The sequence below is a fragment of the Piliocolobus tephrosceles genome, chromosome 7, assembly GCF_002776525.5.
Source record: "Piliocolobus tephrosceles isolate RC106 chromosome 7, ASM277652v3, whole genome shotgun sequence".
NCBI lineage: Eukaryota > Metazoa > Chordata > Mammalia > Primates > Cercopithecidae > Piliocolobus > Piliocolobus tephrosceles.
This window is the reverse complement of record NC_045440.1, coordinates 48,980,742-49,007,922: the sequence shown is the minus strand read 5'-3', so window position 1 is coordinate 49,007,922 and position 27,181 is coordinate 48,980,742. Positions and strand designations below refer to the sequence as shown.

General features: G+C 42.7%; 1 long non-coding RNA gene and 1 pseudogene across 1 annotated transcript in view; one reads left to right on the top strand and one right to left on the bottom strand.

Annotated features, from left to right (window-relative positions):
• LOC113225153 overlaps positions 1-27,181 on the bottom strand; it is a 193,078-nt gene that overhangs the window by 137,106 nt on the left and 28,791 nt on the right. The window lies entirely within an intron of this gene.
• LOC111525281 lies at positions 9,075-9,174 on the top strand (annotated as a pseudogene).

Genomic DNA, 27,181 nt, shown 5'->3' with positions numbered 1-27,181 from the left:
GTGAGCCTCAGCTCCCTGGTCCAGCACACGTTCTGCCCGTGGACAGCTGCTAGTACAGACCCACACTGTCCTGAGGAGACCTGGGACCTGAACACCCTTACCTTGCTTAGAAGAGTTTTGTTTGTACAGAGCATCCCACTGCACTCAGCCCTTGGCCTCTGAAAGGTCTCCCAGGGCTGAGACATATCTGATTGTTCAATTCCCCTTGATGCAAAAAGAGTCTGAGCTACTCTCCTTCACACACACAAGCATTCATTTACACACACAGTCCTGGAACATCAATTCGGAAATGACTCTAAAGAAAGATTTGCCACTCAATGAATCACCAGCATCAATCCCTGCCATACCTTGGTTTTCCTGGGAGGTCTTCCTTATAAATGCTGGCCCAGGCCTGGTCCTGCTTAGCTAATGAGATCATCTCCCAGGGCAGGGCTGGATCCTCCCACCAGGTTCCAACTCCTGACACTGAGAGTTCCTCCCTGCTCCTCACCCACATCCTCTTTGAATCCAGTTCTGCTCTTGCTGTTTCCTCAGCCTGGAACATCCCTTCCCTTTTCCTCCACCAGTGAACTCCAGCCAATCGGGGGCCTTCCACACATTGCCCCATTTCACACCTCACACCTGTGCTTGTCCTGTGGCCTCTGGGCGCTGTATCTGTTGTCCAAAGGTTGCAGGGTTCCTGAAGGCAGGGATGGACACTGTTGGGTAGAGTTCTGCCTTCATTTAAAGTTGACCCAAGGAGCTACTCAATCCCATCAACTCCACTATCTTCTTTTGGAAAAGCGAGAGAGACTGAGCTGTTTCAGTCCACCCTCGCACTCGCCAAACCCCCTTTTGAACAGGAAGAGGGAAAGAAAAACTTCCACCTTCCTAGTATCCAATGTATCAAAAATCTTCTGACCTAAGCAGAGGCCTTTCTCAATGGCAGATTTCATGTAATTCCACAAAATGTCCACTCTGCACAAGCCACTGGACGGAGTGTCACATGGTCTGGATCGGGACACACACTGGGTGCTGTCTACCCAAAGCAAGCAGGGACACCACGCCATGCCGAGCCCCAGCACGCAGGGGAGTGATGCGAGGTTGCGGGTGCTGCACAGCTTCCTGCAGCCTGAGGTGTGATAGCGTGCCTGCTGGGTCTCAGGCCCTGCCCTAGCCTTGAAGGATATAGCAGAGAATGGAACAATAGCCCCAATTAGTGTTGCTTATATTCTTGTTGGGGAGACCAACAATAAGCAGTGCACAGATTAAAAGCAGACAATAGGCTGGGTGCAGTGGCTCACGCCTGTAATCCCAGCACTTTTGGAGGCTGAGGTGGGTGGATCTCCTGAAGTTAAGAGTTCGAGACCAGCCTGGTCAACATGGTGAAACCCCGTCTCTACTAAAAATACAAAAAATTAGTCAGGGGTGGTGGTGCATGCTTGTAATCCCGGCCACTCAGGAGGCTGAGACAGGAGAATCACTTGGACCTGGGAGATGGAGGTTGCAGTGAGCTGAGTGAGATTGTGCCACTGCACTCTAGCTTGGGGGATAGAGTGAGATTTCATCTCAAAAAAAAAAAAAAGAAAAAAAGACTGTAATTTCAGATAGGCACACACTCTGATGAGAAGGAGTGCAGGGAAGGGCACTGGCTGTGCCTGGAGATAGAGGCTATGGCTAGGAGTCAGGGGCATGCTCCCTGACCACCTGACATCTGGCAAGTCACCTGAGTGAAATGCAGGAGTGAGCCTGCAGCAAGGGCAATTCCAAGCACATGCAACATCCCAAGGCCAAATGAACTCTATGAGTTGGGGAAACAGCAAAAAAGACATGTGCCTGAAGCAGAGGAGCCAGGGAGGGGACTGCAGTGGGGTCCCCTGCCAGTTCCTCCTCCCTGCCCCAAGGCTTCATAGCTCAGCCGGCCACACCCTTGCTTTTGCTGAGCCTAGTCTGGGACGTCTCCTGCTTTGGGACACCAGGGGTCTCATCACATTGAGCTTCCAATTCTTTTCTGCAAAACTGATGTAAAACCATTTCTTCTAAGTGGCTGAGCTGAGTGTTGCAAAAGCTTAACATCCACACAAAAGTCTGTCGAGCATTTTGTTCTTCCTGACCATTCAGCCTGAAGTTGAGCTACCGCAGCTAGCATCGTTAGGAAACAGAAGCTGAGCTGCCTTCCTGCTCCACCTGCCTGACTCTGTGAGGTTGCAGAGGAAACCTGTTGCATCTCAGCCCTTCTAGGAGGTTTACACCGCACTTTGGGATCCTTCTGGACTTGACGTGTTATGTAAATTTAAGTGCATTATCATTAATCTCAGCAGAGAGTTATCCTTCTTTTCAGGCGCCAGGTTAGTTTAATGATGCAGCTGCTGCGAGACAGGGAAAGAAATCATGAACATAAGGAAAACCACAGCCCCAAGGAGAAAGGAAAATTCCCCTCAGCAGCCCCCAGGCTGGCTCATGGAGCCCCAGGGAGTTGTGTTTCTGGGGCATCCCCAAGCCAAGATCACCCTTCACTCAATAGGAAAGAAATAGAGACTTCTTAAGTGCCCAGACCCCTTGGAATTTTTTCATATCTAAAATGCAACATGGGGGCCAGGCGCGGTGGCTCACGCCTGTAATCCCAGCACTTTGGGAGGCTGAGGTGGGTAAATCACTTGAGCCAGGAGTTCGAGACCAACATGGTAAAACGCCATCTCTACTAGCCAGATGTGGTGGTGCGTGCCTGTAGTCCCAGCTACTCAGGAGGCTGAGGCAGGAGAATCACTTGAACCTGGCAGGCAGAGGTTACAGTGAGCTGAGATTGTGCCACTGCACTCCAGCCTCGGCAGCAGAGCGAGACTTCATCTCAAAAATAAAATAAAATAGAATGCAACTTGGGTAATTAGATGATCACTAAGATTACTCTCTTAAGCACCATCTTACTTTCCGGATTTAGTTTAAAAGTCCACTTAGGTCGGCATGAATGTATGCATATATGTATGTATATATTTATATGCTCAATATATGCTCAAGTCCTAGCATCCATCTAGATGATTTTGTAGCCTGGTACTACTTCTATCTCCCACCCACTCCCACCTCATCTACTCTGTACATACACATATACACACACACACATATGCACACACGTGCATGTGTGCACACACTCACATCCATGCACACGTGTGCAGCACATACATGTACCTGTGCATATGTGCACTTGCATGCATGTGCATAGCACACGTATGCATCCACACACATACACAGATGCATACACATATGCTCATGCATCACCAGTAAGCACACTAAACATTCCCTAGGCAGAGTCCTATTCACTGGCTCTTTTTCATCCCTTTCCTTCCCCACCTAAATTTATCAGTCTCTTTCTCCTGGGCCTTTCTAGGCTAGGGTAATAGGATAAATTAATCTATGATAAAATGCTAGTAATCTTATTTGTTTTATTTTCCAAATAAACTGAAAATCTGTGTTAATAGGGTCCTTGAAAGCCTGAACTTAAAGGTTTAAGCAAAATGGGGATTTCAGGTCCAAAAGGAGGCATTTGGGAGCAGGGTGTCCTGAGACGGTCCTTAGGTCCTGCTCACGTAGTTAGGGTGGCAGGAGGAGGGCCTGTGTCTGAGCCTTGCCCAGTCTGTGCCTCATAAAAATTAATCTATTCAGCTTCTAGGGTGGGGAATGTGTGGAAGTAAGATGAAGCGGGAATCTTTTGGGCCTCTACTCCACCCAGGCTGGCACCCCGATGGAGCGCACATGCTCAGTCTCCCAGTAATCCAGCTTTAGAGGGAAAAAGAAGGCTTCTCTCAGTGGAAAAACCTACCTGTGGCCGTAATGATTTAGTAGGTGCCAGTCTAACCTGAAATAATAAATACCATTATGATGTCACTGTCTCACTGCTCATTTTTAGAGACTCTGGACCTTTCTTCCAAAAACATGAGCTTATGAATAAGACTCTGTGGTGCCTGACGTGTCGTTCATGGGTCAGTGCAGGCGTGGTGGCTGGGCTGCAGGACAGGCTTAGGAGACCCTTCCAGCATGGATGGCGGTAGCTCGTGGGCACTCTTGCCCCTGAACTAACCCAGCTCAGACTTCAAGTGCCAGATTGATCTGAAACTCAGTCTTGCCTCAGCTAGCTGCAGAACAGCCTCCAGAGCCTGCCTGGACACAGTCTAGAAGGAAAATTTCCCTCTGTCCCTGACTGCCTGGCACGCCTTAAAATCATTTCATTTTGCTCTCACCTCTCTTTTTCTGAAAGTCAAAACATTACATGCATGTGTTTCGTGGAAAATAGCTAAGGATAAAATACAAAAGTCACATTTCTGTTACACAATTTCCACTCTCAAAGAAACATATCTTTTGGGTCACAAAAACAAGAGGAGTGAAAAATGCTGGAGAGAGAGGTAAAGAGAAAATATCTAATCGCAAATAACATTACCTACGTGTGTGTCCTTTGGGTACTACTAATAAGCTATTGGAGTACTACTACTAGTATTGGATCTACTACTTAGATCATTCAGTATTTCTTTTTCTGTGTCGGGTTTATCTTACTTAACATAATGTCCTCCAGGATCATCCATGAGGATTTTCCTTTGTTACAGCTGAGCAATATTCCACTGTGTATATGTACCACATTTTCTTTATCCATTCATCCACTGACAAATGTTTAGGTTGTTTCCATATCTTCGCTATTGTGAATAATGCTGTAATGAACATGGGAGTAAAGATATCTCTTCCACATACAGATTTCATTTCCTTTGGATATATACCCAAAAGTGGGATTGCCAGGTCATTTGGTAGTTCCACGTTTGATCTTTGAGGAAACTCTGTATCATTTTCCATAACGGCTGTAACAATTTACATTTCACCAACACTTATTATCCCTTGTCTTTATCTCATTGTGGGTTTGATTTGCATTTTCCTCATGATTAGTATTGCCAAGAACCTTTTCATATAACTGTTGGACATTTGTATGTTTCTATGGATAAATGTCTACTCAGGTCGTTTGCCTGTTTTTAATCAAAGTATCTGGTTTTCAGCCATTGAGTGGTATGAATTTCTTGTATATTTTAGATAGTAACTGTTTATCAGATACATGGTTTGCAAACACCATTTTCTCCTATTTTGTAAGTTGCCATTTCATTTTGTTCGTTGTTTCCTTTGCTATGCAGAAGCGTTTATTTTGATGTAATTCCATTTTTCTATTTTTGTTCTTTGTAATATGTGCGTTTGTTGTCACATTCAAAAAACTCATTGCCAAGACCAGTGTCAAGGAGATTTTTCCCTGTGTTTTCTCCTAGGAGTTTTATGTTTCAGGTCTTACGTTTAAGTCTTTTAATCCACTTTGAGTTATTTTTGTGTGTGATGCAAAGATAAGGGTCTAATTTCATTCTTCTGCATATGGATATCCAGTTTTCCCAACACCATTTATTGAAGAGACTATCCTTTCCCCATTGTGTCTTTATGGTACCCTTGTCAAAGATTAGTTGACCATATGGCTGTAGATTTATTTCTGGACTCTATTCTGTTCCTTTGTTCTATGTGTCTGTTTTTATGCCAATACCATACTGTTTTGATTACTACAGCTTTGTAATATAGTTTGACAGTAGGACATATGATGCTCCCAGCCTTGTTCTTCTTACACAAAATTGCTTTGGCTATTCAGAGTCTTTTGAAGTTTCAGAAAAATTTTAGAATTGTTTTTTCCTATTTCTGTGAAATATGTCATTGAAATTTTGATAGGAATTTCATTAAATCTATAGATTATTTTGGGCAGTGTGGACATTTTAACATTAATTCTTCCTTTCCATGAAAATGTGTTGTCTTTTCATTCATTTGTGCCTTCTTCAATTTCTTTCATTAATGTCTTATAGTTTTTCAGTGTACAGATCTTTCATCTCCTTGGTTAAATGTATTCCTAAGTACTCTCTTCTTCTTGGTGTTACTGTAAATAGGATTGTTTTCTAAATGTCTTTTTGATTAGTCACTTTTAGTGTACAGAAATGAAACTAATTTTTGGACATTGTTTTGCATTATATAACTTTACTGAATCTGCTTATTAGTTCTAACAGTTTTTTGACAGAGATTTTAGGATGTTTCTGTGGGTGAAATCATGTCATCTGCAAACAGAGACAGTGTAGCTAATTCCTTTTCAATTTGGATGTCGTTTATTTCTTTTTCTTAGCTAACTACTCTAGCTAGAATTCATGGTACTATCTTAAAAACAAATGATGAGGGTGAGTATCCTTGCTCCTGATCTTATGGGAAAAGCTTCAGGAAATGGTATTGCATATGTTGAACCATTCTTGCATCCCAGGGATAAGTCCCACTTCTTCATGGTGTATGATTCTGGTAATGTGCTATTGAATTCAGTTAGCTAGTACTTTGTAGAGAATTTTTTCATCTATGTTCATCAGGAATATTGGCCTGTAGTTTTCTTTTCTCATTGTGTCCTTATCTGTCTTTGGTATCAGGGAAATATGAGCTTCATTAAATGAGTCTGAAGATGTTCCCTCCTCTTCCATTTTTTGGGAGATTTTAGGAATTGGTATTAGTTCTTCTTTAAATGTTTGGTAGAATTCACCAGTGATGCCATCTAGTCCTGAGCTTTTCTTGGTTGAAAGGTTTGTGATTACTCATTCAATCTCCTTACTAGTTATAGGTTTGTTCAGATTCTCTGTTTGTTCCTGATTCAATCTTGGTAGCTTGTCTGTTTCTAGGAATTTATCCATTTCTTCTGGGCTTCTCCATTTGCTGGAGTATAATTGTTTATCCTAGTGTCTCATAATCCTTTTCATTTCTATAGTATCAACTGTAATGTCTTCTCTTTAATTTATTATTTTACTTGAGCCCTCTCTCTTTTTTTATTTGAGTCATCTCTCTTTTTTCTCTTAGTCTAGCTAAAGGTCTGTCAATTTTGTTGATCCTTTCAAGAAACATCAACTCTCAGTTTTGTTGATCTTTTCTTTTTTAACATTTAAGTTCAGGGGTACATGTGTAGGATGTGCAGGTTTGTTACATAGGTTTTCAGTTGTCTTTCTTATCTCTATTTCATTTACTTCTGCTTTAGTCTTTATTACTACCCTCCTTCTAAGTTTGGGTTAATTAGTCCTTCTTTTTCTAATTTCTTGATGTGTAAAGTTAAGTTGTTTAATTGAGATCTTTCTTTTTTATTCATGCAGGCATTTATCGCTATAAACTTCCCTCTTAGAACTGCTTCTGCTGTATCCCACGAGTTTTGGTGTGTTGTATTTCCATTGTTCAGGTGAATGTGTCTCCTATCAGGTCCCTTGGTAGACAGTGCTACTCCCAGAGCCCAGCTGAGAGGAGCTAGAACTGCGTCACTGGCTGCTTCACCATCCACAGCCTGGACTGAGCTGGGTGGGCCTGCTACTGGAAGTACAGGTGGGCATGGCTCTTCCCACATCCCTGGCTTGGCAGATGGAGTTGGTTGCAGGATCAAGGCCAGACATCAGCTATAGCCAAGTTTGCAGAGGGACAGGACTGTTCCCAGGTGTGTGACTGGGACTATCATCAACAAGCTGCCACCTGGTTCTGTCTTCCTAAAATGGCTTTGCTCAATCTTGGACTCTACTGGGGTTTGGCCATTCTCATCTAGATCCCAAAGTTCCCATAGAGGCACTTTTGACTGTGGGTGGCTGCTGTGGGAGATATGCATGGGGAGCGCTGGTCCTCCATCCTGCTGATGTCACTCCTTTCTGATGGTTCATTCTCAGCTCTGCTCACCGTTGAGCAGCCCAGGCATCATGAAGCCTCAGTACTCTTCCTTCAGGCCACATGGCCCACTCCTTGGCTAGACCTTTCATCAGCCGCACCCCAGGTTTTCTAAAGTTCCTAGATTGAGACCAGAGCTTCTCCAGGATCCTCCAATCTTATCTGCCCCCATTTCAGGGGTTCTCTTGCATAAATCAAGTAATAAATAATGTGCAACCAGCTGCTCTCCTTCACCAATTTGCATGTGCCTCAGAAGCGCCACACCATACACTTGCAGTTGAATCAAAGGGGTATTTAAAGTATTCCTTTAAAAACTAGGCATGGCCAGGCATGGTGGCTCACGCCTGTAATCCCAGCACTTTGGGAGGCCAAGGCAGGCAGATCATGAGGTCAGGAGATCGAGACCATCCTGGCTAACATGGTGAAACCCCATCTCTACTAAAAACACAAAAAATTAGCCAGGCGTGGTGGCAGGCGCCTGTGGTCCCAGCTACTCAGGAGGCTGAGGCAGGACAATGGCGTGAAGCTGGGAGGCAGAGCTTGCAGTGAGCCAAGATCGCACCACTGCACTTCAGCCTGGGTGACAAAGCGAGACACTGTCTCGAAAAAAACAAAACAAAACAAAAAAAAAACCTAGGCATTAAGTCTTTGTTTAGTAAAATAACCCTATAGTCATAGCATTGTTTGTATGGGAAAATTAGATTTGACTTGCATCACTTCCGCTTACAAAACTTCTTCCAAGAGCACAGACTGCCTTAAAGCCCAACTGTATTTGAAAAACAGCCTTTTTCTTTTCCTCACCACTCTTATTCTTCTGGCATTTAAGTTATCTGATGTGTTTTTAAGCAAGATACCTATTCCAAGAAGCTTTTTTAAAAATTAAAAATTAAAGCTAGTGATGAAATGAAAAACACACCAGTACAGGGATCACTTTTTCAAATCCACCGAGTCATGTCACTGTGAAATAGAAGTAAAAAAAAATCAGGGCCAGGAGTGGTGGCTCACACTTATAATCCCAGCACTTTCGGAGGCCAAGGTGGGCAGACCACTTGAGGTCAGGAGTTAGAGATCAGCCTGGTCAACATGATGAAACCCCATCTCTGCTAAAACTACAAAAAGTTAGCCAGGCATAGTGATACACACCTGTAATCATGGCTACTTGGGAGGCTGAGGCACGAGAATCACGTGAACCGGAAGGTGGAGGTTGCAGTGAGCCAAGATTGTACCACTTCACTCCAACTTAGGTGACAGAGTGAGACTCTGCCTCCAAAAAAAAAAAAAAGAGAAGTAAAAACCCATTTGAAGGTGGAACAACATGACTATCAATACATGCAACTCCCAAGTTTGAAAATAAACTTCAAGTTACATGCTTGCTTCAGCAGCACATACACTAAAATTGGAATGCTGGAGAGATCAGCATGGTCTCTGTGCAAGGAGGACACGCAAATTCATGAAGAGCTCCATATTAAAATAAAATAATAACAATAAAACAATGTTCAAATTACAACAGACATTATTAAATATTTTTCATTATTACCATCTTATCACTAATAGTATTCAGTTTGGTTTTCTACCATGTGACAATCCTTAAAATGCAATTTTGAATTATTCTTAAATTTATTTCCTTTATTTTAATGAATGTTTTGTGCTTCCACCCAAAGGCAAAATGAGTAAGAGGAACTTTATTTTATAAACAAACAGGAGGCTTGGAGCTCATCAAGTTCTGATGCTGAGACTTGTTCAGGTAAATTCGCCCAGCCGCAGGCAGGTGGTCAGCTCTGGACTTGTCTGTGTGCACCTGAAATTGTGGTGGGTGAAAGCACAAACATGAGGATGTTAAAGTAAAGTCACAAGACCTGCATGTGCACTTCCTCAGGTGCTTGACTGACACACAGTTTTTAAGCATAGTAAACATCAGATCATTTCCAAGGTAGGACTTCCTTTCCATTTTTATTTTTATTTTTTTGCAATGACAGGTCCTCACTATGTTGCGCAGGCTGGACTCAAATTCCTGGGCTCAAGCGACCCTCCCACCTAGGCTTCCTGAGTAACAGACTACAGGCACACACCACCACACCCAGCTGAGGACCTTATTCCTTTATAACATACATGGTGTAAACGAAAGAGAAAGTTCTAGAGTTCCAAAGGCAAATATATTATTATATTCAGGAGCTCTCCTTTCACTGCTAGCAACTTCAGAGTAATTATTTATTTAGAAAATATTCCTTTCAACTGCTTTTAGAGTGGTAATGCACATTCCCGAACTTCCTTCTACCTGGGAGAAGGTAGTATTTACCCTTGGAAAAGGTAGTATTTTTACCTTCTATGCTCTGAAGCCTAAGTAAAGGATGCTACTATCATGTCCTACATTTTTTCTGTATACTAACAGCATTGTGATAACTGTAAGTGGATTTTTCTGTGAGGTATCTGGCATGTGTAAAACAAGGAAAGCTTGCCTGCATCTAATTAATCAGCAAGGGCTCCCTCTGCTGGTTAACGAAGATGCCAGGCGCCCACAAATAATATCATAGGAGTGAATTCTTAACAAGGAAATTTTTATGAAAATAAATCAGATATTCTACAAAATCACCAAAAATCTCAATACCTATGGAAAGTCTAGGATCTGCCTTTACCCTCCTTGTAAGCTAATAGGTTAGCCTATTTTGGTTTCACGGATGCTGGCAGAAGACATGAGACCCCTGGATCAGAGACATGGGACTTTATTACTCAGGACTTTATTACTCAGGACTCATGCATATAACAGTTATCCTTTTCCTGAATGTGTATGGGGGTTGGCATGGAGAGGCCCAGATGGATGTTTTACATGCAGTGGATTTGCGCCACATCTGACGAGCACTGAGCTTGGGGAACACACCATTGTCCCATCAAACAGTAAGTCAGTCCACTCTTTGTCTTGGAAGGAGACCTTACCCAGTTCCTCAAGGTTACTCACTGCAAACACAACCTGAGAAATGGCCAGGCTAAAGGGCAGCCAGGGCCTTGCATTCTTGAAATACCCAGCAAGACTTGCAGACGTGCAAGAAACCCATGGAGAACTGTCTTCCTCAATAAATACTAGATGGCTATTATTGCTAATAATTTAAAGTTTCAACTTCATTAATGTCATTGCAGAATTGATTTCTTCTTACCTTTTGTAGATGATTTATTTTACTAACTTTCCACCATACTATACTGTTGGTTAAAACTTTCTAAAACTAGAAGTGAAAATTTCACTACCTTTTATCAAATAGTAATTGGTCCATTTAGTTGAATTAAAAATAAGGATAAGTGACAATTAATATTTCACAGAGTTTAAAAGTTAAAAAAAGTTAACTTACCATAACGTGAGACTCATCAGTTATATGTTAATACTTTCCAGAGTCCCTTTTGAAGTATTACAGTGATAGAATTTTAAATGGGATAGAGTATTATAAAATGGCAGAAATCCGTAGATAAGCCCTTAAACTTATAGCATCACAGAATTTAAAGCCTTCGGGTTCGACAGAAACCAATTATAATATTTTGACAGCTGGCTTTTATGTTCTTATTTCAGCATTAGCCAAAAATCTTGTACCACCACAGCGTAACAGTTTTAAATCAAGAAGTGGTCGAGTTTCCACTATTGCTATAAACATTTCTGCCTTGCCTTTATAGAATACTTGACTGTCTCCAAAGTGTTTTTGCACACCTTCTCTCCTTTGCACCTCACCTTTACCATAAGGTTTAGGTAGAAGATTTTGATATCTCCCTTTCATTATTGAGGAAATTAAGAAGCAGAGCAGTCACATGAGAGCTGGGAGCTGGTGCAGCCCATTCTGAAGAGCTGGGCTGTATTTGCACCCCATAGCTGCTCCCCCACTTCACCACCAGCTTCCCCACTCTATCAGGTGAGAGGCTGCAGATGGCTGGTCACAGAAAACCTTACTCATACTTACTTCACCTACAAGGAATTTACAGGCTCTCCTGACTGAGCAAGTCCAGGGGAGGGGCACACTTCCAGGGAGGTTTGCTGAGGGTGCATCTGTGGTCTGCCATCCTCAGGGTGCATGCTCCCTCCCAGGCTGACTCGTCTCATTAGAGTAAATTGCCCACAGCGATTCCAGGTCCAATGCCCACCCACCATCACTCAGATGCAAAGGGATGTCCTCCTCTCAACCATCAAAGAACATTCTTGAGCAGCCTTCTAATTAGGCCAACCTAAACCAATAGTTTTGGCTGGGGCAGCCGGTGGTGGGGGAGGTCATAGATGCTAAGCTGCCACCCTAACGTCCATTACACTGATAATTTTGAAAAGTGCTCACGATGCAACACTCAGTTTGCAAGGTGCTTTCTATGGATAACTTGCTAAGCTTTAACTGTCTCTGAGGTCATGCGATAAATGCAATGCTTCATATGAATTAACTAATTTATTTTCCACACCCTTACAAAAACCTTATTAGGCAGGTGCTACTGTTATACTCATTTTAGAGATTAGGAAACCAAAGCTGAGAGAGGTTAAGTGACTTGTCCAATGCCACACAGCTCAAAGGCGAGAGATCCTAGATTCAGGTTGACAGGCTGATCCCAGAGCCCACATGCTTATCCACAGCACCAAGCCACTGCCTGTGGGAGAAGGAAAAACAGGAGCCCTGTGGCTACATGAATTTGGGAAGTCCTGCATAACATATTCCCGTCTTGGAGACTCGCAGTGCACATTAGGATAAGAATATTCTGAGAAATCCTGCAGGAAAGAAATTTATGTAACTTGCTTAACTCAACATTTCCCAAACTCACATTGCTACAGAGCTTTTCTTGTCTAACACCTCCAGGGAATAGCTTTCCACCCATTTATCTGTCTTCAGTGAGGTACTCTGTCATATGACTACAATAAAATTCATGATAAATCAGCTCCTTTTCCATGGAGAGCCTTTGTTTTCCTCGTTTTGCTTTGCGTTGGCAAGTTCAACCAAGACTCAGGGTCCCACGTGCTGCTGTCTCTTCCTTGTTATACTGCCCTGATTGACAGTGCAGTGATGGTCAGTGGGGGCTCTGTGTGGAGGGGAGACTGCCTCCTAGGCTGGCATCTCATCTGTTTCTAGTACTTTTCTAAGTGAGAGTGTTTGGACACTGAACAAAATGAGTATTGGTAAGACAAAAATAGAGCAGCACTAACACTTCTGATCCCAACATTTTAAAGAATTATACAGGAGTGCTCACTTAGCTTTTAGTAAATAGAGAACAGTTTGTCCTTGCAGACATTCCTCAGGAAGAGAGAGGAGGAGGCACTACTAATAATTAGGTGGTTCTGGCCAGGCGCGGTGGCTCAAGCCTGTAATCCCAGCACTTTGGGAGGCTGAGACAGGCGGATCACGAGGTCAGGAGATGGAGACCATCCTGGCTAACATGGTGAAACCCAGTCTCTACTAAAAAATACAAAAAACTAGCCAGGCGAGGTGGCGGGCGCCTGTAGTCCCAGCTACTTGGGAGGCTGAGGCAGGAGAATGGCGTAAACCCGGGAGGCAGAGCTTGCAGTGAGCTGAGATCCCGCCACTGCACTCCAGCCTGGGCGACAGAGTGAGACTCCGTCTCAAAAAGAAAAAAAAAAAAAAAAAAAAATTAGGTGGTTCTGAGCTGTTTTAGTCCATTCTCGCATTGCTATAAAGAAATACCTGGTTTAAAAAAAAAAAAAAAAAAGAAGGTGAGTTGGTTCACAGTTCCTCAGGCTGTACAGGAAGGACAATGCTGGCATCTGCTGGGCTTCTGTGGAGGCCTCAGGAAACTTCCAATCATGGCAGAAGGGGAAGTGGGAGCAGGAGCCAGAGAGAGAGGAAGAAGTACTACACACTTTTAGATGACTAGATCTCATGAGCACTCACTCAGTATCACGGGATGGATGGTGCTAACCCATTCATGAGAAATCCATCCCCATGATCTAATCGCCTCCCACCAGACCCCACCTCCAACACTGGGGATAACAATTCAATATGACATTTGAGTAAGGCAACATCCAAACTCTGTGATGGGCCCTTCCAATGGGAATGTGTGCAGAGTGCTCCCCACTGTTACAAAGTTATTTCACTTCCATGGCCCCGTGTGTCACATACAAAACCCTCTCCCTCCAGGCTCCTGACTTGATGTCTGAGTATCTGACTTGGGCAGGGTCTGTCTTCATTTCCTCATGTTTTTGTAATGTGTCTCTTGTCCACAAAGTCAACTGTCCGTCCATTGTCATTTGCTGCTCTGGTACAATTTCCTCAGGCCACTTGTTTTTCAAAGCATACAACTGTGAAGTGATCGTTTTTATTTGAGTCAATAAAAATGTCACTGACTCCAAAGCTACTTCAGGCTGAGAGCAGGTACGTGTGCACGGCAGCTCTAACCTGGGAGCCCGCCTTTGACTTCACAGCCATCTTGATGTTCAGGCTCCCTACTGGCTCTACATTTGCCTGTCTGCTCTCCAGGAGATGCATTTGAAATCTCAGCATTTTTGTCATCGACTGAGTGCAGAAACTCAGTCTTGGCATTATTGCCCATCAGCAACTTGTGGTCGCTGGCCAGGAAGTTCTCAATCTCAAGGTGATGCAGAAACTTGTACTGGAGGATTAGGGCTCTCTATTAGTCACTGTCCTGAGAAAGTGATTATTTATTCTACAGAAAACCTATTCTTTTCAGGATGTGCCAGCTTACATGGCTCAACCCAGACAGGGTGCCAAGACCTGGGAGGACCAGTGCATGACTGCTGCTCTTCTAACTTCTTCTCCAGCAGAGCACAAATAATTCTCTCCATGCTGCTGAGGCCTCATTACTCTCACTTCAGCACTTCCAGATATCATAAATCCATCCTCATCCTGGGATACAGGCCTGGAGTCAGGGAGGAGAAGTCTAGGGACAGAGAACTCAACACCTCTTCCTTAACACTCCAGGACCAATGTGGAGCTGGGATTCTGGGCAAACACATCCTTCCACTCTGTCGCACAGCCCTGGCTGAGATCTGTTGGCCTCCCAGGCATTTGAAAGCCAGATCCATCTTTTTTCTTGTTTTCCCTGGAGACATCAGCAGATTTTGTGTCCCCGTATTTGTCAAAGTATCAAGACCCCGGGGCTGGCGATATTTGCAAAACAAGGGAGGGGCCCAGAAGCCTCAGCAACCATGACTGGACACATCTGATGGCAACTGACTCACTTCTTATAACACAGACACCCTCATCCGTGGCCTTGTCCTCGAAGTGCCCGCTCTGTTCTCTGGGAGTCTCAGCCTGCCTATAATTGAGAAGTAACTGCTTGAATCTGTCCATGGCCTTTGCCATGATCAGACCACCAACATCTGGGACAATCTGGGAGTATATTTGCTAGGGACAGTCACAGAGACAGATCCAGGACACTTGAGAGTTTAAATAGTGGCTGTTTGGACACTCAGAGCACAGTGATATTCAGAAATGTTTGGTGCTGCCTCTGAAGAAAGCATGGAAGGAGAGAGGTGCAGTCATGAATCTACATTTACTGCATTTCTCTAAGTGAGCCATGAACAGTTTATGAACCTTCCTCAAAACCCTTTTAGATGGCTGTTGCTTTCTGGAATTTCTCTATGTGGTGGTGAAATTAACATGAGTTGACTTTGATGTCTAGTTTTGATATCTAGTCTAAAGTGAGGGAATAGGTAAGAGAACAGATTCTAGAGAAAGAATGCTTGAGTCCTAGTTCTTAATGCTGTTCCTTAGCCCTGCTAAGCCTCAGTTTCCTCATGTATAAAATGGGTATAAGAGTATATCATGCGGCCTCACAGGACTGCTGGATTAACAGCGTTAACACATGTGAGGGAGATTAAAAATGTCCACACCTCCATCCCTCCCTATGTCATCTATGTCTTTGCAATGTGGTTCTGCAGCTCCTCCCATCAAGAGGCAGAGTCTCTTCCTTGAGTCTGAGCTGGCCCTGTGACATTCTGGCTGATAGAACTGGGTGGAAGTAGCATCCTGCCATTTCTGAGTCAGCCTCAGGAGGCCATGCATTCTTTCACCTCCCCTCTTGGGAACCCATTGCCACCCTGTGAACACAATGAAGCCAGGCTGGTGGGTGATGAGAGACAAGTGGCCCAGTTGCCCTATGACTCTTGCCATGTGATGGTTAACCGTGAGAGATCTGAGTGAAGCTCTCTGAGACCAACCAGCTTCAGCCACACCACCCTCCAGCTGACCATAGATAAAAGGTCAAGCCCAGCCAAGATCGGCCAAGCCGAGCCCCATCCACCCAGAGATTCATGAGGAATAATAAATGGTTCTTGGTTTAAGCCAAGCTCAGGCTACTATACGAAATACCATAGGCTGAGTGGATTCGTCAACACACAGTTATTTTCAGTCCAAGTTCATGGTGCCAGTAGGTTCTGTCCTTGGTGATGGCACACTTCCTAGTTTGCAAGTGGGTGCCTTCTCACTGTGTCCTCACACAGCACAGAGGCTGCACTTTCTTCCTCTTTTTATAAGGGCACTAATCCTATCATCGGGGCTCCACCCTCATAAACTCATTAAATCTAATCACCTCCCAGAAGCCCCACCTCCTAATGCCATTGCATTGGGGAGGAGGGCTTCAGCATATGAATTTGGTGGTGGGGTGCACAATCATTTTGTTCATAAAAAGGCACTAGTTCTGTAGTCATTTGCTAACTGACAAACAAAACCTAACTGATATCACTTGTAAAGGCTTCAATGGGCATACATTAAGCACTCAAAAAATATGAGTCATTATTATTGTCCAACACAGCAACTTAAAAAGATAGATTTTCATCCAATGTACAAACCTGAAATTTGTAGAATCAAGAATGGCCTTGTCTTCCCACACCTTATAGTTATAAAGAAGAGGTCACATTATTTTTAAAAATAAGCAACTTCAACAAATGTTTTCAATTCATTTATTATAAAGTGTTTCAACTGTGGCAAGTCTTTTGTGCCATGTCCTTTCATATGAAAGATACAGTGGCTGAAAATGGACTGGTGGGGGAGAGGTAGTTAGTGAACAATAGCAAATGGTTGTAATTTTTCACGATGGAAGAACATGGGGCTAAAAGTCGATGATAGCAGTGGAACTCTCACAGAGCTTTCTGAGATGGGGAATGGGACCACTTTCCTGATCATTTCTACTATGGGTTTGAATGCTTACACAGTAGGATGGTCTTTATGAGGTCAGAAACCATGGAAAATGGGAAAAGAAGCTAAATTAAGCAATGAGAGCAGGGTGAGAATACAGAAAATCAAGAAAACATAAAGGGCTGAATAAATCATTTTCGTAGGTAAGAACCCCAGCTCCCGAGCTCACCCCAGATGAGTGATTAGAGATGGCTTATTTTCAAATGCATTTCCACAGTGGGGTGGGGGGTCATAGAATCCCAGAATTCTGTAGCCAGCAAAGACTCCAGAGGCCCTGTCCTAGCAGAGCAGTTTACTGACATCTGCCATCTCTTCCTAGGTAGGTTCACTGTTAGCTGCTGTGAGCAGGAATGCTGCCTTTAACTTAGCATTCCCTATTTCTCTAAGAATATATATTACTATAATTCTGTTTTCAGTTTGATGTTGATACACAACTGTTCCAACAAATTAATGTTCCCATCTTTGGTTAACTCATTTGGCCAGAAAGCAAGTTCACAGATTTTCCATGCCATCCCTCCAAAGAAAAAAACATAAGTGTGTCATTGTGTTTTCATGCTAACGAGCATTAAAAAATTAATGCTTGGAGGCTCTCCAGCCCAGGGTAAATGAGTGGATATAAATACATACTTCAGTAGTGTGTCAGAAAATACAGGTTGTCAACTAAATAGCCATTCTCTTTTTATCTTCTTTTTTTAATCAACCTAACCTAATTTTGTCTGGGGCAGCAACATTGCTATTACCAAAAAAAAAGAAAAAAAAAACCTCTCCCAGGCTCTTTTGCAGCCAGGTGTATTCTATGACACTGTTCACAACAAGTCTGGTAAAACTACTGAGGTTGAGTGACTCTCCTGAATGCAATAGAACCCAACTGTAACTGTCATGAACCCGGGGGCCACTTGTCTCTATGTAGACAACTCAACTAAACTGTAAGACACTATGACACAAGGAAATGCCAAAGTGTTACATAAAGCACTGTAACACTTGTACCACCACAAACACTGTAACAATGTACCAATGTACCACCACAAAGAATGAAACACATCTAGAAGTTGAAAGGGAAAGTGTTGGAGAGGTGGAGGTAACATTGTTAACAGTATTGTGTTCCTTGAAGACCAAGCCATAGTATCCATACTGATTCATGGTTGTTTCTAAAGCTCAAGTCTTAAGAGAAAAGTACACCCGGAACCCTGAACTTAAATAAATGCCTTTACTCATCTGAAGGCCAACCCAATTTTATGGGCCAAATTGAAATTGACTCCAACCTTCCTTTTGCTTTGGGGTCACGGAGTCTGCATGTCTCCCATAGCCCATTCATTCATTAAACATTTGTTGAGCACTTACTCTGGGCCTGGCTCTGCAATACCAGAGTAAGTTACATTCAGAAAACTAAATTCCATGTCACAAATGAGCAGGGCTAGCTTGGACTGGGGCATTTGGAATATTCATGTGCCAAGCATAAGACTTCTGGTTTGTGACATGCAGTGGTGATGGTGATGGGAATCAACTGCTGTGTAGGACCAGCTGTAATTTGAACCAGAGTATTTTGTTCTGGGTCAGGTGCATCAATAACTTCTAAAATAATCTACATTTCCAAAGTCACTTTAATCCATTCTTAGTCTTCGCTTTTATTAATTCTGAACTTCTAAATGTGTCTAGGGTTTGGATCCAAAGATAAATAGTTTCCATTTCTATCCCTGGTTAGAAACAACATACAAATGGAAAAGTTGGGTTCAAAAGCACATTAATCACTCATTACAAGAGATGCCAATAGATGGCCTGGTCTTCATACCACTTCTCCATTTCACAGGAAATCTGGCAACACTTCATCATTACTGGGCACTTATTAATCACTTTCCTGTGTATATTTTATAACAGTATTAGTCACTATAGTGATTCCCTGAAAACTGAGCTGGTAAGCCAGCAGAGACGCCTTCCTCCTTTGAGCAGGCTAAAATTAACTGCTCATTATGAAGTGCCACAGGAAAGCTACTAATGTGTCTTGTCCAGGAACAGTCACTTAAATCTATCACTACTTAATGATGTGAGCTATGAAGTCTCCATGTTCAACACTCATACCCTCCCCTTCCCTAAGAGACTGGATGATCTGAGCTCCCCACTCCAGACACTTAGCCATTGTTTACAGCAGCATTTAGGTTCACTTTTAAGCGATTGCTGCTAAGCAAATTTACACTTGTCTGCCTTGGCTGTTGTTTGGTAATTCAGTGCAAGGGTCCTAGAATAACCCAATATAAACTAAGCTAGTGGAAAGTGACTCTTACTGCAAGGGAACATTAACACCCACAGCACTGTAAGCAACCATAAAGGAATTCCAAGTCCTCTCTGAAAGTGGACATTATTGGATCATGATTATGAATTTGCATACAAAGTCTCAGACTGTCTGCTTTCCACTTGCTGTTTATGCTACCTGGCAGACATTTGAAAGCTAAGACAGGACTTCTGGGAAGATGAAGTAGGTGTGCTCTTCCTGTCTCCTGCCACCAAGTACAACTAAGAATGCTGGACATTACATATAAAACACTGAAAGGTACAGAGAAGAAGCCAGGCTGGCTAGAGACCTGAGAAACATGATATGGGTTGTTTCGCATATCCTGGACTTAAAGCTGAAGAAGCTGGCAACCGGGAAGTGCCAACAGGAAGAGGCATTAAAAAGCCCCAAGGAAAGCTGATCCTCCCTAGGTAAGGGACCAGGAAAGAGGCAGCCTATCAAGACAGAAAACTTTCACAAGATAACCTCCCTGCCCCAGCCAAACACCACAGAAATAACGATGATCCCACTCTCATACCATGTCAACAAAGGCCAGGTTGGGAGCCTAGATTCCCACTCTCTCTGGGTTATAAGGGGGTGCCCCATCCATTCCGCTCCCTACCCCACCAGGGTGGTGTCAGTGGACACCACATGGGGAGGCTGGACTTGCACTCCCACTCAGCACTAATGAAGTGCCCCTCCCTCCGCCAGCTGTGCTGGTGTCAGAGAGGCCTAGAGGAGAGTCAGGAATGTCACTGTAGCCCACTGCAATGAGACTATCTCTGCCACGGTGTCAGGGGAGGCCTCATGAGGAATGGTCCTCTTCTTCACAACCAAGGACATATCGATGGAACTCCCAACACCCAGAGCAGTGAGGAGACACCCCCACTGTCAGTGGAGACTGAGTGGAAAACCTGGGCTTCTATCCAACCTCGAGGTAATGAGGCAGCACCCTCCCCTGCCCCCATCCCCAGCAGTGTCAGCGGACGCACACCAAAATCAAGGGTTTAAATAAGATCTTGAGTCTCATTACATAATACTTAAGTGTTTGGGTTTCTGTCTGAAATCACACATTATAACAAGGAAAAGGAAGATCTTAAATTGAATGATGAAAGAAAATCACAGCATGCCTACACTGAGATGACACAGATGCTAACACTATCTGACAAAAATTTTTAAGCAGCCAAGATAAAAATACTTTAATCAATAGATAAAGCATGCTTGAAACCAATGAAAACATAGTCTTGGCAAAGAAACAGAAAGTCCCCATAAGAAATAGAAAAAAAAAAAAAAAACAAATAAAAATTTTAGAACTGAAAAATATTACCAAAATAAAAAACTCAATGGATGGTCTCAACAGAATGGAAGGGACAGAGAAAAGAATCTGTGAAGAGGACAAAATAGTAGAATGTACCCAATCTGAATAACCAAGAAACCAGACTGAAAGAAATAGAAAGCAGATTCTCAGAGACCTGTGGTACTGTCACAAAACCTCTAACATTTGTGTCAACAGAGTCTCAGAAGGAGAGGAGAAAGCGGACACGCCTGAAAAGTGCCCAAAGGAATGATGGCCCAAAACTTTGTAAATTTAACAAAAGACAAGCCTTCGATTAAAGAAGCAAAGTGAATCCAAAATAGGATAAACCCAAAGGAATCAAGTCATAATTAAAAACAGCATAATTAAACTTCCAAAACCTAGGACAAAGCAAAGCAAATTTCTTTAAAAAATCTAAAGAAAAACAATACCTCATTTATAAGGGGAAAACAATTCAAGTGACAGACTTCTCATCAGTAGCCATGGAGGCCTGAGGAATGGCACAGTGATTCAAGTGCTGAAAGAAGAGGATCGTTAGACTAAAAATCTACATCCAGTGAAAATATCCTTGAAGAATAAAAGGAAATTCAAAAGATCCTCTAATTAAGGAAAACCAAGAGGATTTGTTGCCAACAGGACTACCCTAAAAGAATGGCTATGAGTTCTCTAAACAGAAAGAAAAGAATGAAAGAAGAAATCTTGGTACCTCAGGAAGGAAGAAAAGACACAGTAAGTGAGAATATGGGTAAATACAATAGACTTTCCTTCTCTTACGTCTTCTAAGTTCTTTCTAAGTCCCTTCTAAGAAAGAAAAACAGAGAACAAACAGAAACCAAAATATAAAACATACTTAACTCCTAATTTATAAATATCTGCATATAGTCTAAACATAACCTAAATATATGTTGTTTATAAGGAACTCATTTCAAACATAATGATATAGGTGGAAGGTTAAAGGATGGAAGAACATATATTATGCAAATATTAATCAAAGGAATGGAGGAGTAGCTACATTAATATCTGATAAAGTAGGCTAAAGAGTAAAAAGAAAAAATACCGAGGGGGCGGAGCAAGATGGCCGAATAGGAACAGCTCCAGTCTCCAGCTCCCAGTGCGAGCGACACAGAAGACCGGTGATTTCTGCATTTTCAACTGAGGTACTCGGGTCATCTCACTCCGGAGTGCCGGACAATCCGTGCGGGTCAGCTGCTGCAGCCTGACCAGCAAGAGCTGAAGCAGGGCGAGGCATCGCCTCACCTGGGAAGCGCAAGGGGGAAGGGAGTCCCTTTTCCTAGCCAGGGGAACTGAGACACACAACACCTGGAAAAAAGGGTAACTCCCACCCCAATACTGCGCTATAACACCGGCACACCAGAGAATATATCCCACACCTGGCCGGGAGGGTCCCACGCCCACGGAGCCTCCCTCCTTGCTAACACAGCAGTCTGCGGCAATCTAACCGCAAGGCAGCAGCGAGGCTGGGGGAGGGGCGCCCGCCATCGCTGAGGCTTAAGTAGGTAAATAAAGCCGCTGGGAAGCTCCAACTGGGTGGAGCTCACAGCAGCTCAAGGAAACCTGCCTGTCTCTGTAGACTGCGCCTCTGGGGACAGGGCTCAGCTAAAGGAGCAGAAGCCTGTGCAAACGCGAACGACTCTGTCTGACAGCTTTGAAGAGAGCAGTCGATCTCCCAACACGGAGGTTGAGATCTGAGAAGGGGCAGTCTGCCTGCTCAAGTGGGACCCTGACCCCTGAGTAGCCTAACTGGGAGACATCCCCCACTAGGGGCAGTGTGACACCCCACACCTCACAGGGTGGAGTACACCCCTGAGAGGAAGCTTCCAAAGCAAGAATCAGACAGGGGCACTCGCTGTTCAGCAATATTCTATCTTCTGCAACCTCTGCTGCTGATACCCAGGCAAACAGGGTCTGGAGTGGACCTCAAGCAATCTCCAACAGACCTATAGCTGAGGGTCCTGACTGTCAGAAGGAAAACTATCAAACAGGAAGGTCACCTATACCAAAACCCCATCAGTACGTCACCATCATCAAAGACCAGAGACAGATAAAACCACAAAGATGGGGAAGAAGCAGGGCAGAAAAGCTGGAAATTCAAAAAATAAGAGCGCATCTCCTCCTGCAAAGGAGCACAGCCCATCGCCAGCAACGGATCAAAGCTGGTCAGAGAATGATTTTGATGAGATGAGAGAAGAAGGCTTCAGTCCATCAAACCTCTCAGAGCTAAAGGAGGAATTACGTACCCAGCGCAAAGAAACTAAAAATCTTGAAAAAAAAGTGGAAGAATTGACAGCTAGACTAATTAATGCAGAGAAGGTCATAAACGAAATGACAGAGATGAAAACCATGACACGAGAAATACGTGACAAATGCACAAGCTTCAGTAACCGACTCGATCAACTGGAAGAAAGAGTATCAGCGATGGAGGATCAAATGAATGAAATGAAGCGAGAAGAGAAACCAAAAGAAACAAGAAGAAAAAGAAATGAACAAAGCCTGCAAGAAGTATGGGATTATGTAAAAAGACCAAATCTATGTCTGATTGGGGTGCCTGAAAGTGAGGGGGAAAATGGAACCAAATTGGAAAACACTCTACAGGATATCATCCAGGAGAACTTCCCCAACCTAGCAGGGCAGGCCAACATTCAAATTCAGGAAATACAGAGAACGCCACAAAGACACTCCTCCAGAAGAGCAACTCCAAGACACATAATTGCCAGATTCACCAAAGTTGAAATGAAGGAAAAAATCTTAAGGGCAGCCAGAGAGAAAGGTCGGGTTACCCACAAAAGGGAAGCCCATCAGACTAACAGCAGATCTCTCGGCAGAAACTCTACAAGCCAGAAGAGAGTGGGGGCCAATATTCAACGTTCTTAAAGAAAAGAATTTTAAACCGAGAATTTCATATCCAGCCAAACTAAGTATCATAAGTGAAGGAGAAATAAAATTCTTTACAGATAAGCAAATGCTTAGAGATTTTGTCACCACCAGGCCTGCCTTACAAGAGACCCTGAAGGAAGCCCTAAACATGGAAAGGAACAACAGGTACCAGCCATTGCAAAAACATGCCAAAATGTAAAGACTATCGAGGCTAAGAAGAAACTGCATCAACTAATGAGCAAAATAACCAATTAATATCATAATGGCAGGATCAAGTTCACACATAACAATATTAACCTTAAATGTAAATGGACTAAATGCTCCAATTAAAAGACACAGACTGGCAAACTGGATAAAGAGTCAAGACCCATCAGTCTGCTGTCTTCAGGAGACCCATCTCACATGCAGAGACATACATAGGCTCAAAATAAAGGGATGGAGGAAGATCTACCAAGCAAATGGAGAAAAAAAAAAAGCAGGGGTTGCAATCCTAGTCTCTGATAAAACAGACTTTAAACCATCAAAGATCAAAAGAGACAAAGAAGGCCATTACATAATGGTAAAGGGATCAATCCAACAGGAAGAGCTAACTATCCTAAATATATATGCACCTAATACAGGAGCACCCAGATTCATAAAGCAAGTCCTTAGAGACTTACAAAGAGACTTAGACTCCCATACAATAATAATGGGAGACTTCAACACTCCACTGTCAACATTAGACAGATCAACGAGACAGAAAGTTAACAAGGATATCCAGGAATTGAACTCATCTCTGCACCAAGCGGACCTAATAGACATCTATAGAACTCTCCACCCCAAGTCAACAGAATATACATTCTTCTCAGCACCACATCACACTTATTCCAAAATTGACCACATAATTGGAAGTAAAGCACTCCTCAGCAAATGTAAAAGAACAGAAATTATAACAAACTGTCTCTCTGACCACAGTGCAATCAAACTAGAACTCAGGACTAAGAAATTCAATCAAAACCGTTCAACTACATGGAAACTGAACAACCTGCTCCTGAATGACTACTGGGTACATAACGAAATGAAAGCAGAAATAAAGATGTTCTTTGAATCCAATGAGAACAAAGATACAACATACCAGAATCTCTGGGACACATTTAAAGCAGTATGTAGAGGGAAATTTATAGCACTAAGTGCCCACAAGAGAAAGCAGGAAAGATCTAAAATTGACACTCTAACATCACAATTAAAAGAACTAGAGAGGCAAGAGCAAACACATTCAAAAGCTAGCAGAAAGCAAGAAATAACTAAGATCAGAGCAGAACTGAAGGAGATAGAGACACAAAAAACCCACCAAAAAATCAATGAATCCAGGAGCTGGTTTTTTGAAAAGATCAACAAAATTGACAGACCGCTAGCAAGATTAATAAAGAAGAAAAGAGAGAGGAATCAAATAGACGCAATAAAAAATGATAAAGGGGATATCACCACCGACCCCACAGAAATACAAACTACCATCAGAGAATACTATAAACACCTCTACGCAAATCAACTAGAAAATCTAGAAGAAATGGATAATTTCCTGGACACGTACACTCTTCCAAGACTAAACCAGGAAGAAGTTGAATCCCTGAATAGACCAATAGCAGCCTCTGAAATTGAGGCAACAATTAATAGCCTGCCCACCAAAAAAAGCCCAGGACCAGATGGATTCACAGCTGAATTCTACCAGAGGTACAAGGAGGAGCTGGTACCATTCCTTCTGAAACTATTCCAATCAATAGAAAAAGAGGGAATCCTCCCTAACTCATTTTATGAGGCCAGCATCATCCTGATACCAAAGCCTGGCAGAGACACAACAAAAAAAGAGAATTTTAGACCAATCTCCCTGATGAACATCGATGCAAAAATCCTCAATAAAATACTGGCAAACCGGATTCAGCAGCACATCAAAAAGCTTATCCACCATGATCAAGTGGGCTTCATCCCTGGGATGCAAGGCTGGTTCAACATTCGCAAATCAATCAACGTAATCCAGCATATAAACAGAACCAAAGACAAGAACCACATGATTATCTCAATGGATGCAGAAAAGGCTTTTGACAAAATTCAACAGCCCTTCATGCTAAAAACGCTCAACAAATTCGGTATTGATGGAATGTACCTCAAAATAATAAGAGCTATTTATGACAAACCCACAGCTAATATCATACTGAATGGGCAAAAACTGGAAAAATTCCCTTTGAAAACTGGCACAAGACAGGGATGCCCTCTCTCACCACTCCTATTCAACATAGTGTTGGAAGTTCTGGCTAGGGCAATCAGGCAAGAGAAAGAAATCAAGGGTATTCAGTTAGGAAAAGAAGTCAAATTGTCCCTGTTTGCAGATGACATGATTGTATATTTAGAAAACCCCATCGTCTCAGCCCAAAACCTCCTTAAGTTGATAAGCAACTTCAGCAAAGTCTCAGGATACAAAATTAATGTGCAAAAATCACAAGCATTCTTAGACACCAGTAACAGACAAGCAGAGAGCCAAATCAGGAATGAACTTCCATTCACAATTGCTTCAAAGAGAATAAAATACCTAGGAATCCAACTTACAAGGGATGTAAAGGACCTCTTCAAGGAGAACTACAAACCACTGCTCAGTGAAATCAAAGAGGACACAAACAAATGGAAGAACATACCATGCTCATGGATAGGAAGAATCAATATCGTGAAAATGGCCATACTGCCCAAGGTTATTTATAGATTCAATGCCATCCCCATCAAGCTACCAATGAGTTTCTGCACAGAATTGGAAAAAACTGCTTTAAAGTTCATATGGAACCAAAAAAGAGCCCGCATTGCCAAGACAATCCTAAGTCAAAAGGACAAAGCCGGAGGCGTCACGCTACCTGACTTCAAACTATACTACAAGGCTACAGTAACCAAAACAGCATGGTACTGGTACCAAAACAGAGATATAGACCAATGGAACAGAACAGAGTCCTTAGAAATAATGCCACACATCTACAACCATCTGATCTTTGACAAACCTGACAAAAACAAGAAATGGGGAAAGGATTCCCTATTTAATAAATGGTGCTGAGAAAATTGGCTAGCCATAAGTAGAAAGCTGAAACTGGATCGTTTCCTTACTCCTTATACGAAGATTAATTCAAGATGGATTAGAGACTTAAATGTTAGACCTATTACCATAAAAACCCTAGAAGAAAATCTAGGTAGTACCATTCAGGACATAGGCATGGGCAAGGACTTCATGTCTAAAACACCAAAAGCAACGGCAACAAAAGCCAAAATTGACAAATGGGATCTAATTAAACTCAAGAGCTTCTGCACAGCAAAAGAAACTACCATCAGAGTGAACAGGCAACCTACAGAATGGGAGAAAATTTTTGCAATCTACTCATCTGACAAAGGGCTAATTTCCAGAGTCTACAAAGAACTCAAACAAATATACAAGAAAAAAACAAACAACCCCATCCAAAAGTGGGCAAAGGATATGAACAGACATTTCTCAAAAGAAGACATTCATACAGCCAACAGACACATGAAAAAATGCTCATCATCACTCCCCATCAGAGAAATGCAAATCAAAACCACAATGAGATACCATCTCACACCAGTTAGAATGGCAATCATTAAAAAATCAGGAAACAACAGGTGTTGCAGAGGATGTGGAGAAATAGGAACACTTTTACACTGTTGGTGGGATTGTAAACTAGTTCAACCATTATGGAAAACAGTATGGCAATTCCTCAAGGATCTAGAACTAGATGTACCATCTGACCCAGCCATCCCACTACTGGGTATATACCCAAAGGATTATAAATTATGCTACTACAAAGACACATGCACACGTATGTTTATTGCGGCACTATTCACAATAGCAAAGACTTG